This window comes from Mesocricetus auratus, unplaced genomic scaffold, assembly GCF_017639785.1.
Source record: "Mesocricetus auratus isolate SY011 unplaced genomic scaffold, BCM_Maur_2.0 Super-Scaffold_100004, whole genome shotgun sequence".
Lineage (NCBI taxonomy): Eukaryota > Metazoa > Chordata > Mammalia > Rodentia > Cricetidae > Mesocricetus > Mesocricetus auratus.
In genome coordinates, this window is record NW_024429189.1 from 109615866 (window position 1) to 109629985 (window position 14120).

The following is a 14120-nucleotide window of genomic DNA, read 5'->3' on the forward strand; positions in this document are numbered from 1 at the left end:
ATGTTTCAATGACAGGTAATAAATGATTGAAGAATGATAATAAGAAAACAATTAACTTGTTGACCCATGAACTCTCCATTGTGGCTAATTGGACCTGGGAAAGTATCTGCTCCAAACAATAGCTGATAAGTTGAAATGATTAACATGAGAAGGTCCTTCTGGTAGGTAAGTTATTATTGCTGGTTGAGGTATACAATTCTAGATGTAGTTATCAGTTGAGCTCAGATTGGTTTTCTTAGCACTGTCTTCTGCTTCCTCAAATCCAAATGATGAAAGAAACAGCTGTGATGATAAAGAAGTTTGAGAAACCATGTTTCTTTTTCACATAGAGGAAGCCTTCTCCTGTCTTTTTATAGCTTTTTGTCTTTGTCAAAATGGCATTAAAAAGAACACTATAAATTAAATTTCCCAAATGTGTAGCCTTCTATTCATTGATTTTTCCATTTCCAGTCCTTCCAGTTTAGAATCATGTGACACTGAGCACTTCACATGTAATCCTGCTGTTTTTGAGGAGCTTACAAGGAGGTATCTTCCAACATGCTCTAAAAGGCTCAACTGGGCTGCATGTGTCTCAGGACTGTGGAGCATCTTGAACTCTTCCACAAGGGTGACTACAGTGCATTGGTCAGCATTTGTGTCAAGGTTGATTCTAAAGACCTGGAGTCTGTGTAATAGGGGCACGAAAGACCAGATGATTCACCAAGAGATTTCCAAGTCTTGGGTTTTTGTTACTAGTCCATGTCCTCATGGCTGTCTATGCCATTATATATAATTCTCATAGTTGGTGCTGTGGCACCTCAGCCACATTCCCAAACATTCGTCATTCATTCCCATACCACTACCTTCCTAGTACAGTTATTTTGCAGACACATTATTGAATGATTCAAAGAACAGATTACATGTGCTAGGAAGATACATCCTGAGAGTATCCCTTAGCCAAGATAGACAGAACACTGTGACCAAACATCCCAGAATCCTTGTCTTCCACGTGGGCATGCTCTACATTGTGTCACAGAAGTCTCAGTAGAATTTAACCCATATAGACTCTCTCAACCCATCCTGTTCTTCTTGGGTATGGGTGATACCAGGAGTCACCTCACATTTATATGTGCAGGCAAACCCTCCATCACTAGCCTATACCCTGGTCCTATTCTTTAATGCTCACTTGCATACTGACTTTCCTCCTTCCTTAATATTAGTTACCATGGTTTCCTTGGATTACCATGAAGACAATACTTATTTTAGGATTAGCTCCTGAAGGGAGGAAGATACTCCTACATGTTTTTTGTGTGTGATCTAGTATTTTAATTATATGTCTTAATGTATATTAACTGCACATACCAATGAATTTCACTGAGACATTTCCATATACAAAGTTAAGGAGTTTGTTTATTTGTTTTCACTCACAGCTTACAGAGAGCCTAAGATTCAGAGTTCTAAAGAGTGAAATCTTATGCTGCATCCAAATTCATGTTAGAACCCTAACCCCAACTTAAAGAAATAAAGAAGTGTGCATCTTTATTAGAAGATAAGTTCATGAAGACAACATCCCCATGGGGCAATCTATTAAATTTTCTTACAAAAGAGGCCCCTGGGTATTCCCATGTTTCTATTGCCCTATCATGACACAGCAAGAAGACAGCTCTATGAACCATTAAAGCACCAACTCAGATCTCAGTCTTAGATATCAGCCTCCAGAACAGAGAGCAGCAAACTCTGGTTTGTTTACAAACCACCCAGTCTAAAGTATTTTGTTATAGCAGCTAAGACTATAGTCCAGAACACAGAAGAATCAAATAACATACCCGAAAACCATAGCACCAATAAGTAGGAAACTGGATATGCCCATCACCACTATGACACACTGCCTTAGAAACTGAAATAGCCACCACCATGGCGATGGAATGCACACATGGCTTTGTGAATCCAAACATCTGGAAGAGAGCTTTCCTACTGAACTCTTTCCCCAGCTCTAGTGTCTTTTTCATATGCAGCAGTTTCATTGTTGTACCCAATTAAGGCAGGTGCAGTTTCACACTGGAATTTCAGCATTATGCCTGCCGTGTTTTATGAGCCTTTTCTTTGTCCCTGCAGATTCGTTTTCCACTCTGCTTCCTGTCACCCCATAAAACTAACCAAACCACGTAGGATGAGAAGGTAGATAATCCAAAGGTCAACAAATTCAGCTCTTCTGTCATGCTGTGGTGGTAAGTGAAATCGATTTTCCAAAGGAGTTGGAATGAGGCAGATATATATATATATATATATATATATATATATATATATATATATAAAATTAAGACAGTTTCACCTGGAACCTTGTTATAGAAATAAAATATTCTCATATTATAATAACAGAAATGTACTTAAAATGATAAGGGGAAATCCAACCCAAACACGAGACTTCTTACCTGCCCAAAGAAATAAGGATATGACATAAGGTCATAATTTTAAGGTCTGGGGTTAAAGAGTAAAATCGAGACTTTAAAGTGCAAAATGAGTATTTTTAGATGTATAAATAAGCAATGGAAAAAGACAGGTCAGGAGATTTGATTAAGGAAGCTGAACAAGAGCAAATATCTGGGTAAACACAATATGTTTCAGGGCTAGAGACAAGCTAAAGTAAAGGAGGTTAGAGATAAAATATAAGATCACTTTTCACATGTTCCACAGGCTTCACAAAACGATGGGATAATGTATTTGGGGGCATTGGTGGCCCCTAGACTTTCGTTCCTCATTTAGTGCAATTTTACCTGTATTGAATGCTCTGAGCTATAGCTTTTATCACCATGGGATTCACTCATCCCTGTCATTCAGAAAAACAACCTACTTTTAAGCTTTAGGCTGTCACTTGGCATCACATGTTCCTGTCCTGCTTGTCCTCCAACCCACACATAGACACACCTCTCTGGTTCTGCCAAGTGCTCACTGGCAATTTTATGTGCATGTTGTGAGATGCTTGAGTATTTCATGACCTCTGCTGAGATTAGTTCACCACCCCATCACCCTGTTCACCTGGCATTCTCCCACTTGTTCTTAAGACTGATCAATGATACCTCCCCTGATTTACCACATTCAAGCCCACATGACCTCCTTAATGTATTTAGCACTGAGTTTATCACCTATTTTCTTGTTGATGAAGTTTCTCCAGGGCAGTGGACTGTATTTTATTCATCCATTTATAACCAGAACTTGACTAAGACAAGTAAGGTGATGAAATGAAGATTCCTGTTAAACAAAATCAAATCAAATATGTTAGATACAGTACATTTCTAAAGTATTTCTTGTCTCTATGGTTCACAAATCTTTTGCCCCAATGGTTACCAGATAGTATTTTAGATATTTGTCCCCAGGTATCACAGGCAGTAAGGTAAGGTAACTGAAAATGTCCAAGTTGTTTCCATAATATAATGGAGTATCTAAAAGGCCACCATCTCCATAGTAACTCAGCAAAACTCCAACCTGAACTCCTGTAAGACTGTAGGCACTTCATAACAGGGTAGAGTGTTAATTTTTGTTTATCTATCTTACTGCTGGTTGTACACTGAAACACCTGCTGTATACTGTTTAGATGTCCCAGGCAGAGGAACTAGTACTGCTCTCTCAGAAAACTGGGTCACCTATGATACAGTGTCCTATCTTTAAGTCTGGGCACAGCAATCAGATGGAATTTACTGATGGTAAATGGCAATTTGTTGCATTTTGCATTCTCTGATGCACAATATCTTTGATTGCTAGCTCTGTCATTTCAGGTTTGACATCTTTCTATGCGGAACATCTGTGGCATGCAGGATCCTGCTTTTTTAAATTCAGATAATCAGTGATGTGTATAGTAACACCCATTCTGCAGCAAGTTCTGAGTTGTTTTCCACTTTGACACTTCACCAATTTTTTTCTTCATTTTATTGCTCCTTCTTGGCTTGTCTAACTCATACCTCTGTGTCCACCTGAATTTCAAAAATGCTAAGCTGCAGACAAAACAGCAGCTATTTCATTATCAGTTCTTAGTGGGAGTTGGCATTTTAAATACAGAAACACCAACTGAGAGTCACCTGGCCCATCTCTCCCATAGAGATTCCCAACCATCTGTAAATGTCCCCATTTGAAATTCCATCAATATCGCAGTCTCAAAACCTACCATAGTCTCCAGGATGTTCCACATGGGAAGGAAGACTTGGCAAAGGAACGACTCTATCCCAAAATGTAATAATTTTATATCTAGATTCCTTCTCATTATGCTCCCACATAATGACATGCACTTAATATAGTTACTCTTCATGAAAAATAATACTAGCTTAGTCCATATGGGGTGAGTTTCAGGCACCAATAGTATTAAGGGATGGAGGATAGATACTCCTCCAAATGCCTACATATAAAACTGGTCCCCTCTTTTCTGAAGTGTTTGGGGTGACAGAACACTGCACTACTTGTCTGAACACTAGTCCCTGCCAAGGTACCTTCACCAAATAACATATAGCTTTGGTCATAGTTTTATCAAATGTAGAAAAGGAAATGGGAACATACACTAAATAGTACCTACTTTTCTTGCATCCCTAAAATACAGAATAACAATGAAGGAAAATTTTCACATTTAAGAATATTTCCCATGCTGTAGGGAGGTTCAAGAACTACTTTGATGAGCATATAATAGCAGAGCAGAAGTGGTTAAGATTTCTCTAGTTGTGACTGAAGAGATGTTTCAGTGGTCAAGAGCATTTCCAAAGTGTGGTTCTGAGCACTCACCTGGTGTTTCACAAACACCTGTAACTCCAGTTCTAAGGACCCCAACACCTTCTACTGGCCACTGTGGGCTTCAGTCATGCACTTGGCACACAGATATGCATGCATGTCAATATATAACAAACAAATAAAATAAAAATAATTTCTAGTCCCAACTCATAAGGGATGGCAGTTTCTACTGCCTGACTCTGAGAACAGCCATGCAAGATTACTTCTGCCATGGGAAGCCAGCAGCTATATAAGAGGTACAAGTGTGACTCCTCTGAGACCATCATGGGACAAGAAGTCCAGTCAACATCTTTGGAGGATGAGACACCATCTGGAAAGACAAATGCATCAAAGGTCCCTGTCCATGTGTGTAAAGAAGCTATATTAGGTGTGGATGCTTCAACTCTTGCTGTCACAGTTGTGTAAGAGAATGATGAATCCAAGAATAGTATCTCCCCCAATCTCCATGAAAGCCAAACCTGTTCTTAATTCATAACTCTCAAAATCAAAATCAAAATGAACCAATGCTTTCTTCACTCCTGAACACTGGGGATACTTTATTAGGCAGAAGTAGGCACCTGGAATGGGCCATCAGAACTTTATGGAAATATGGTTTTATGCATCAAATATGGGATGATGTTAACTGCAAGCCTGTGACCTTCTATGGACACCAACATCTGGCCTTGTAACTCAAAACCTCTTTTACTTAGTATCAACAGAATACTGTTCCTTCGCAAATTCAAATATTTGTCTCTGTTAATGAAGCAATGGAGGATCACCATTGACTAGTTTAAAGAGTTTAATGAACCTTAAAACACAGGTGGCTTGTGTTTGAACAGAAGCCAGGAAGCCTCTTCTGCTTGATGTTACAAAACTGAGTCAGCAGAATACCCCTTTACTGAATAACAAGATTTGGGGAAGAGAAAGTCATCAATATAATATCCCAGATGGTCACAGTCTTTCCATACTGACATCCTTCCTGTTGTGCTGGCCAATCACAATAAATTTCACTGCAAAACTTTGTTTTAAAGCTTGAGAAACTTCTTCCAGGCTGAGTCTTTTCTCCAATCACTTTTATAATTCTTTCTTTGTTTGTTTTCACCTATACTCAGTTTTCACAATGAAAAGACAGATTTAGGAGAGTTTAAGTATTTAAACTAGATTTTTATGCTTTTTGCAGTGTGTGTGTGTGTGTGTGTGTGTGTGTGTGTGTGTGTGTGTGTAGGTGCAATACATTTTGCTGGTACACTTTTAGGTTTGCAGAAAAAATTAAGTGATAATCAGAGTTCCCACATACCCCTTTCCTCCAATTTCCCTGAGTTTTAGTACATGGAATCACTACAGTGCTTGTGGTATTCACAATAAGTCAATATTTTCAAATGATTACTATGGTCTTTTGCAAGTAATTGACCCCTATAAGCTCATAGGGAGTGGCACTATTGGGAGATGTGGCTTTTTTGTAGTAGGTATGGCCTTGTTGGAGGAAGCGTGTCACTGTGGAGGCAGACTTTGGGGTCTCAAATATGCTCAAGCCACACCCAGTGTCTCACACCACTTCGTGTTGCCTATGGATCAAGATGTAGGATCTTAGCTACTTCTTCAGCACCTTGTCTGTCTATAGCCACCACGTACTGCCATAATGATAATGGACAAAATCTCTGAACTGCAAACCATCCTATTAAATGCTTTCTTTTACAAAAGCTGTCATGGTCCTAAGGTCAAAAATACTGAGGACAGCTTATGAGGACAGGAGTATAAACTTTACAACCATTTTGGAAATCAGTATGACAGTTTCTCAGAAAACTGGAAATCACTCTACCTCAAGAGTCACCATTACCACTCTTGGACATATACCCAAAGAGTGCTCAATTGTACCACAAGGACACTTGCTCAACAATATTCATAGCAGCAGCATTATTTGTAACAGCCAGAACCTGGAAAAATATAGATGTCCCTCAACCAAAGAACAGATAAAGAAAATATGGTACATTTATCCAATAGAATACTACTCAGCTGTAAAAAAATCATGAAATTTGATGATAAATGATGGAACTAGGAAAAAAATCCTGAGTGAGGTAACCCAGACTTAGAAAGACAAACACAGTATTCATTCACTCATAAGTGGATATTAGATATAAAGCAGAAAATAACCAGACTACAGTCCACCACTCCAGAGAAGCTGGGTAACAAGGAGAACCCTGAGAGGAACTCATGGATTGCCCTTGGAAGAGGAATTCAATGAGATCTCCTGATGTGAGGTGGTGAGGAAAGGGGAGGGGATAGGGAATGAGAACATGAGGGAATGAGATGGTGGGGGGAGGTATGGAGAGGGAGAGCAAGGAAAGAGATACCTTGATAGAGAGAGCCACCATAGGGTTATGGAGAAAACTAGTGCTGGCAAAATTCCCAATAATCCAAAAGAATGAATCCAGCTAGGACTACTAGCAATTGCAGAGAGGGTACCTGAACTGATCTTCCCCTGTAATCAGGTTGGTAAATACCCCAACTATCATTATAGAGTCTTCATCCAGTAACTGATGGAACAAGATACAGAGATCCACAACCAAACACCAGTCCAATCTTTAGGAATCTAGTCAAAGAAAAGGAGGAGGGAATACATGAGCAAGGGTAGTCATGATCATAATGGAGACATCTACAGAGATCACTGAACCAAGCTCATAAGAACTAATGAACTCTGGACCAACAACTGTCGAGACTATACAGTACCAAACTAGACCCTCTGCCAGTGGAAGCCAGTTCTATATCTTGGGCTATCTGAGGGGTCCCTGGGAGTAGGACCAGGATCTACTCTGAGTGCATGAACTAGCTTGTTGGATCCTATTCCCTATGGTGGGATGCTATGCTCAACCTTAACACAGTGATGAGGGGCTTGGTCCTATCTTAACTTAATGTGCCAGAGAGAGACTTTGTCAACTCTTCATGGGAGCCCTTACCTGTTGGGAGGAGTAGATGGTGGTGGGCTGAGGGTAGGTGGGAGGGTCAGAAGGAGGGATGGGAAGAAGAACTTTCATTGGAATGTAAAATGAAATCAAATAAATAAATATTTGAATAAATAAATAAATAAGACTTTCCATGGTCATGGTATCTTTCACTACAACAGAAACCCTAACTAAGACAATTACCATCTGAGCAAGGTCAGAGATTATATCAAGTCTACTCTTTGGGTTGTATATTTCATGGTCTTTAATAAATGCATTAAAATGATGTGTATCCATGATAAGAGTATTGTACAGTTTCTTTTTGTCCAGAAGAATGTTCAAGGACAATTTTATAAGCGTTTATAAGAAAAAAATATCCAAGGCAGGAAAACTGCAAGTCTCAGCAGCACTCTAGAGGAGGAAGACAGAGAACAGAAACAGAGATGGCCATACTATAGGAGTTATTCAGGTAGGGGTATTAGCCACATTGTGGAGAGGGAAGCTTTAGAAAAAGAGTGGGGTGCAAATTATCAGGGAAAACATGCTTGGGCTCTGGCCAGTGCTTGAAATAAAAAGGCAGGGGAATGGGTACAATTGTTATGCCTGAGTTAGGACTCAAGTCAGAAAGGTAGGCAGATCCAACAGAACCTCACAGTGACTCTGGGGTGATTACATGGAAGACAGGAATTCTGAAGAGATAACCCTAAAATCATTCAGAAACTAAACCAAGGATCAGAGATCCCAAACACTTCTGGTGTTTGTGTCCTCCAGCTAGGATAGGACTGCTGGAGCAGATCCTTCTGTATGCTGTAAATGTATGTTTTTCATATTTGTTGATGAATAAAGCTGTTTCAGTCAATGGGCAGACAGGACATAGCCAGGCAGGAAGTACAGGTGGGGCTACAGACTAGAAGAATGCTGGAAAAAGGAACATAGAGAACAGTAGCAGAGAGACACCATGTAGCCACCAAAGGAGTAACATACTGGAGAATTACAGGTAAGCCACAGCCTTGTGGCAATACATAGTTTAATAGAAATAGGTTAATAATTAAGAGAGAGCTAGCCAATAAGAAGCCTCAGCCATTGGCCAAATGGTTTATAATTAAATAAAGTCTGTTTGTTTATTTGGGACTAAGGGGCTACAGGATCAGATGGGACAGAACCTCCGTGTACATAGGACCAAGGGCATTTCAACAAAGCACATGAACCAAGGCCCAATGAAGCTCACATGAAATCACATCAGACCAGAACCAAGTCTTGTGAAAGAACAGATCCCAGTCAAGTCCCAGACAATAGATTATCAGGTGCTAGACTAGCTGCTTGCCAGCAGGATCAAGCAGCAACAGACCAGGTAGCCTACATGTCCCAAGGCTAGATATAGGCTTTTCTGCATCATAATGCCTCCCTTTCTTCTCTGCATCTCCAAACCTGTCTTTCTCTAGCTGGCATAGAATATTCTAGCCCCACCCCTTCAAAATTCTTTGGCTCCATACTTTTTCTGTGTTCAATATTCTTTAGGTTATGGAGACTTAATCCAAATTAATGTGTAGTAAATACTAAGAGATTCTCTTTTTCCCCTGCATTATTTTTTCTTTTTTTAAATTTAAATACCATTTTTCCATTTATTTTACATACCAACCAGTTTTCCCTCCCTCCTCTCCTATCATGCCCTCCCCTTTCCTACCCCCTCACCAGCCACTCCTCCTTCACCTCCATTCAGAAAGGGACAGGCCTCTCATGAGCTTGTGCAAAGCATGGTGTATGAAGTTGAGGCAGTACGATTCTCTCCTTACATGGAGGGGTTACAAGGTAATTCAGCATGGGGAACAGATTACCAAAAGCCAGCTAAGTACTAGGGAGTGGTCATGTTCTCATTATTAAAAGCCTTACTAAGAGACCAAGCTATACAATTGTCACACACGTGCAGAGGGCCTAGGTTGGTCCCATGCAGGCTCCCTGACTGTTGTCCAGTGCCTGTGAGCTTTCTTGAGCTCAGGTCAGCTGTCCAAAGAGACTCTCTTAATCCAAACACCCTTCTTTCAATGGGGTATTCACCTTGAGCATGTTCATGCTGGCCTATCAGTATTGAAGACTGTAATTCAGACTGACAGATTATAAATTTGAGGAAAAGGATCAAGGGAGACATTTAAGAAAAAATTGGAAGCTCAGCACCAAGGGGAACTGAGACCTTCGCAGACTGATATAATTACTAGAAGTTGGCCGACTTTCCTGAAAGGTGAGGATCAGTATTTACTCCAGAGGTTCTTTTCTGGATGGTGAATCATGAACAAACAGGTTAAGATTAACCCAATAAAAAGCAAGAAGAATCCACCAAAGTCACAAGGTATTAAAGAAGTATAAAGCCATGTTGGTAAGAGTGACTAATCTAATAGTCACCATTCCTCATAATCACTAATGGCAGAAAATGAGATAGAGAGAAACAGGCCTCCGTTGGTAAGGAAAGCTGGCTTAACAGGCCTCTCTTTCTTCCTGGTCATTCATGAACAAGGATATAAAAAGATCTCCAGAGAATGTTCTAGAAGGAAAGACAAGCTGTTTGGAAATATTTCAGCACATGTACATTTTAAATTTTCAAAGTTATAGTGGACAGTAGAACTGCCTTGTACTTCATACCAATTTTACATGCTTTAAGTATCTTTTGTCTCATTATCTAAGGTTATGTGTCCTTAACTTCCACTTAAGTTTTTTTCTCTTGTTCCAGAATACTGCATTATGTTTCTTCCTGGTGTTTCCTTTAGTCATCTTGCGTGTCACAGTTTCCCCCACTTTTCTTGTTTTTTTTCAAATGAACTTGGAAGTTTTCAACATATTTTATAACATTTCCTTTTCTCGGAATTTTTCTGATGTAATTATCATTGTCAAAGTAGGGTAATGCATTTTGAGGGGAAGAAAATGGCAGAGCAAAGTACATTCTTGTCACATCCCATTAAGGGTGTATTCTGTCAGTGTGTTTGTCATTGACCATTTTTCTTAAAATAAGTGCTTCAAAAGTCTTCTCTAGAAACATACCTTTAGATTTCCCACCTTTCTACACCATATCTTTAGGAGAAAATTGAATCATACAACCCACACCTAAGGAATGAGAAATTGGGATGTACATTATTGAAAGAGAAGATCTCTATAAATAATTATACATAGGAAATTTGTTTATTATCCTCTACTTATTAGTTTATTCAATTGCTCATTTACATACATGTGGACTAATGAACATTTATTTTATGCTTTGATTATTATTCAGTGATACTTTATTGATTTCATCACTCAAATTTTAAATTCTGTGTGCCTTTGACATAGTCCATCATAAGAGGCTTGAAAAGTTTCACTGTTTGTTTTCCATCTCCTTATGTTTTACACAATAAGATATATCAGGTATAAGGTGTGCATTTTCTCAGTTCTAGAATAAGTCATTATTAAAGGTGTCATAGTTCTTTAATTGGATTAAAAATCAAATAAACTAGGGGGCTAGGTTGCTCATTGCTTCTGGGATGTCATTGTCTATAGGCTCTATCAAATTAAAGAGATAGGTTCGTGCACGGTAACCAATTCACACACATATATCTATAAATGTTGCTATGTGTATCATGGTCTACATTAAGCTAAGTATAACTTTATGTGGTGCCCCAAACTCATCTATTGCCACAGAGATCATTCTAAACTCTTCCTCATTCAAGAATTACATTCATGTGAGACATACTGTTTGCTTATCCACAAACAAGCTTTGTCCAACCTTTTCATCACTGTTTTATAGTTTTATGCATTGCAAACTTACCTTGCATGATTTTTTTACATGTCAATCCCAGTTCCCTCTCCCTCCCCTCCTCCCGCACTCCCCTTCCCCCCCTCCCACCCTATTGCCAAATCCTTCCACATAGGGGATATCTAGAGTCTGTCATTTTACTCTGGGTAGGGTCCAGGCACTCCCCTAAGAGTCCAGGCTGAGAGGGCATCCCTCTTTGTGCTATAGGCACACGAAGACTGTTTGTATACCAGGGATAGACACTGACCCACAGCTCAGGGCCCCATAGGTTGCCCAGGACTTCTCGCTGACACCCACACCCGGGGGGTCCAGAACAGTCCCATGCTGGCCTCCCCACTGTCAGTCTGGGGTCCAAGAGCTCTCCCCTATTCAGATCAGCTGTCTCTGCTGGTTTTGCCAGCCCATTCTTTGCCAATTTGCTCATCACTCCTCTCTCTCTGTCACTGGGTTCCTTGGGTTCAGTTCAGTGATTAATTGTGTGTTTGCCTCTGCTTCCATCAGTCACAGGATGAAGGCTCCCGGATGGTTATAGACATCGAGTTCATTATCAGGACTGGGCATTCGAGGTGGTCTCTCCACTATTGCTTAGCTTGCCAATTGGTGTTATCCCTTTAGATCACTCGAGGTCACTCTGGTGCCTGATCTGTATTCGATCCTATGATTCCCTCTTCCCCCTATTCTACCCCCATCCCCTCCACTTCCTGTTCCCCCATGACCAACTCTCTTCCTCTTCACCCCCTCTCTTCTTCCCAGGTCCCACTCCCCCCTACCCCTCGCCGTGTTCCCCATGCATTCAGAGGATCTTGTCTCAATCCTCTTCTCTTGGGTACTATACATATATGCATATCTTTTGGGTTCTTTCCTGTTTCCCAGACTCTCTATCAGTGGAAGTGCAGACTGGCACTATCCTGATCCATATCTAAAATCCATATATGAGTGAGTACATACCATGTTTGTCTTTTTGCGACTGGGTTACCTCACTCAGGATGTTCTTCCTGTGCTATCCATTTACCTGCGAATTTCAAGATTCCATTGTTTTTTTCTGCTGAGTAATACCCCATTGTGTAAATGTACCACATTTTCTCTATCCACTCTTCAGTTGAGGGGCATCTAGGTTGCTTCCAGGTTCTGGCTATTACAAATAATGCTGCTATGAACATAGTGGAGCAGATGCCCTTGTTGTATGAACTTGCCTCATTTGGATATATGCCTAAGAGTGGAATGGCTGTGTCTAGTGGTAGATTAATTCCCATATTCCTGAGCAATCTCCATACTGATTTCCAAAGAGGCTGTATGAGTCGGCACTCCCACCAGCAGTGGAAGAGTGTTCCTCTCTCTCCACATCCTCTCCAGCATAAAATGTCTTCGGTGTTTTTGATTTTAGCCATTCTGGCAGGAGTAAGATGGTATCTCAGAGTTGTTTTGATTTGCATTTCCCTGATGGCTAAGGATGTTGGGCACTTTCTTAAGTGTCTCTTGGCCATTTTAGCCTCCTCTACTGAGTATTCTCTATTTAGCTCTGTACCCCACCTTTTAATTGGATCCTTTGGTGTTTTGGAGACTTGTGTCTTGAGTTCTTTGTAAATTTTGGAGATTAGCCCTCTGTCAGATGTAGGGTTAGTGAATATCTTTTCCCATTCTGTGGCCTGCCTTTTTGTCTTTTTGACTGTGTCCTTTGCCTTACAGAAGCTTTTTAGTTTCAGAAGGTCCAATTTGTTAATTGTCGATCTCAGTACCTGTGCCACTGGTGTTATGTTTAGGAAGTGGTCTCCTGTACCAACTCATTGAAGAGTATCTCCCACTTTCTCTTCTAAAAGTTTCAGTGTGGCTGGATTTATGTTGAGATCTTTGATCCATTTGGACTTAAGTTTTGTACAAGGCTATAAACATGGATCTATCTGCAGTCTTCTGCATACCAGTACCCAGTTATGCCAGCACCATTTGTGGAAGATGCTTTCTTTTTTCCATTGTACAGTTTTAGCTTCTTTGTCAAAAATCAAGTGTTCATAGGTGTGTGGGTTAAAATTAGGGCTTTAGATTCGGTTCCATTGGTCTACCTGCCTATTTTTGTGCCAATACCAAGCTGTTTTCAGGACTATAGCTCTATAATAGAGCTTGAAGTCAGGTATGGTGATGCCTCCTGAAGTTCCTTTATTGTATAGGGATGTTTTAGCTATCCTGGGCCTTTTGTTTTTCCATATAAAGTTGACTAATGTTCTTTCCAGGTCCTTGAAGAATTGTGATGGAATTATGATAGGGATTGCATTGAATCTGTAGACTGCTTTTGGCAAGATTGCCATTTTTATTATGTTGATCCTACCAATCCAAGAGCATGGGAGATCTTTCCATTTTCTGGTATCTTCTTTGATTTCTTTCTTTAAAGACACAAAGTTCTTGATATACAGGTCTTTCACTTCCTTGGTTAACATTATCCCCAGATATTTGATGCTGTTTTTGGCTATTGTAAAGGGTGATGTTTCTCTGATTTCTTTCTCAGTGACTTCATCATCTGTATATAATAGGGCCACTGATTTTTTTGAGTTTACCTTGTATCCTGCCACATTGCTGAAGGTGTTTATCAGCTCTAGGAGTAACCTTGCGGAGTTTTTTGGGTCACTTATGTAAACTATCATATCATCTGCAAATAGTGAAAGTTTGACTTCTTCTTTTCCTAT

General features: G+C 40.0%; 1 long non-coding RNA gene across 2 annotated transcripts in view; it reads left to right on the top strand.

Annotated features, from left to right (window-relative positions):
• The first annotated feature begins 2098 nt into the window (after positions 1–2098).
• Positions 2099–14120, top strand: part of LOC121140255 — a 61748-nt gene continuing 49726 nt past the window's right edge. For both annotated transcript variants that reach the window (XR_005877046.1, XR_005877045.1), the window contains exon 1: positions 2099–2207. This is a non-coding gene — a long non-coding RNA (uncharacterized LOC121140255). The remainder of the gene's footprint in view (positions 2208–14120) is intronic.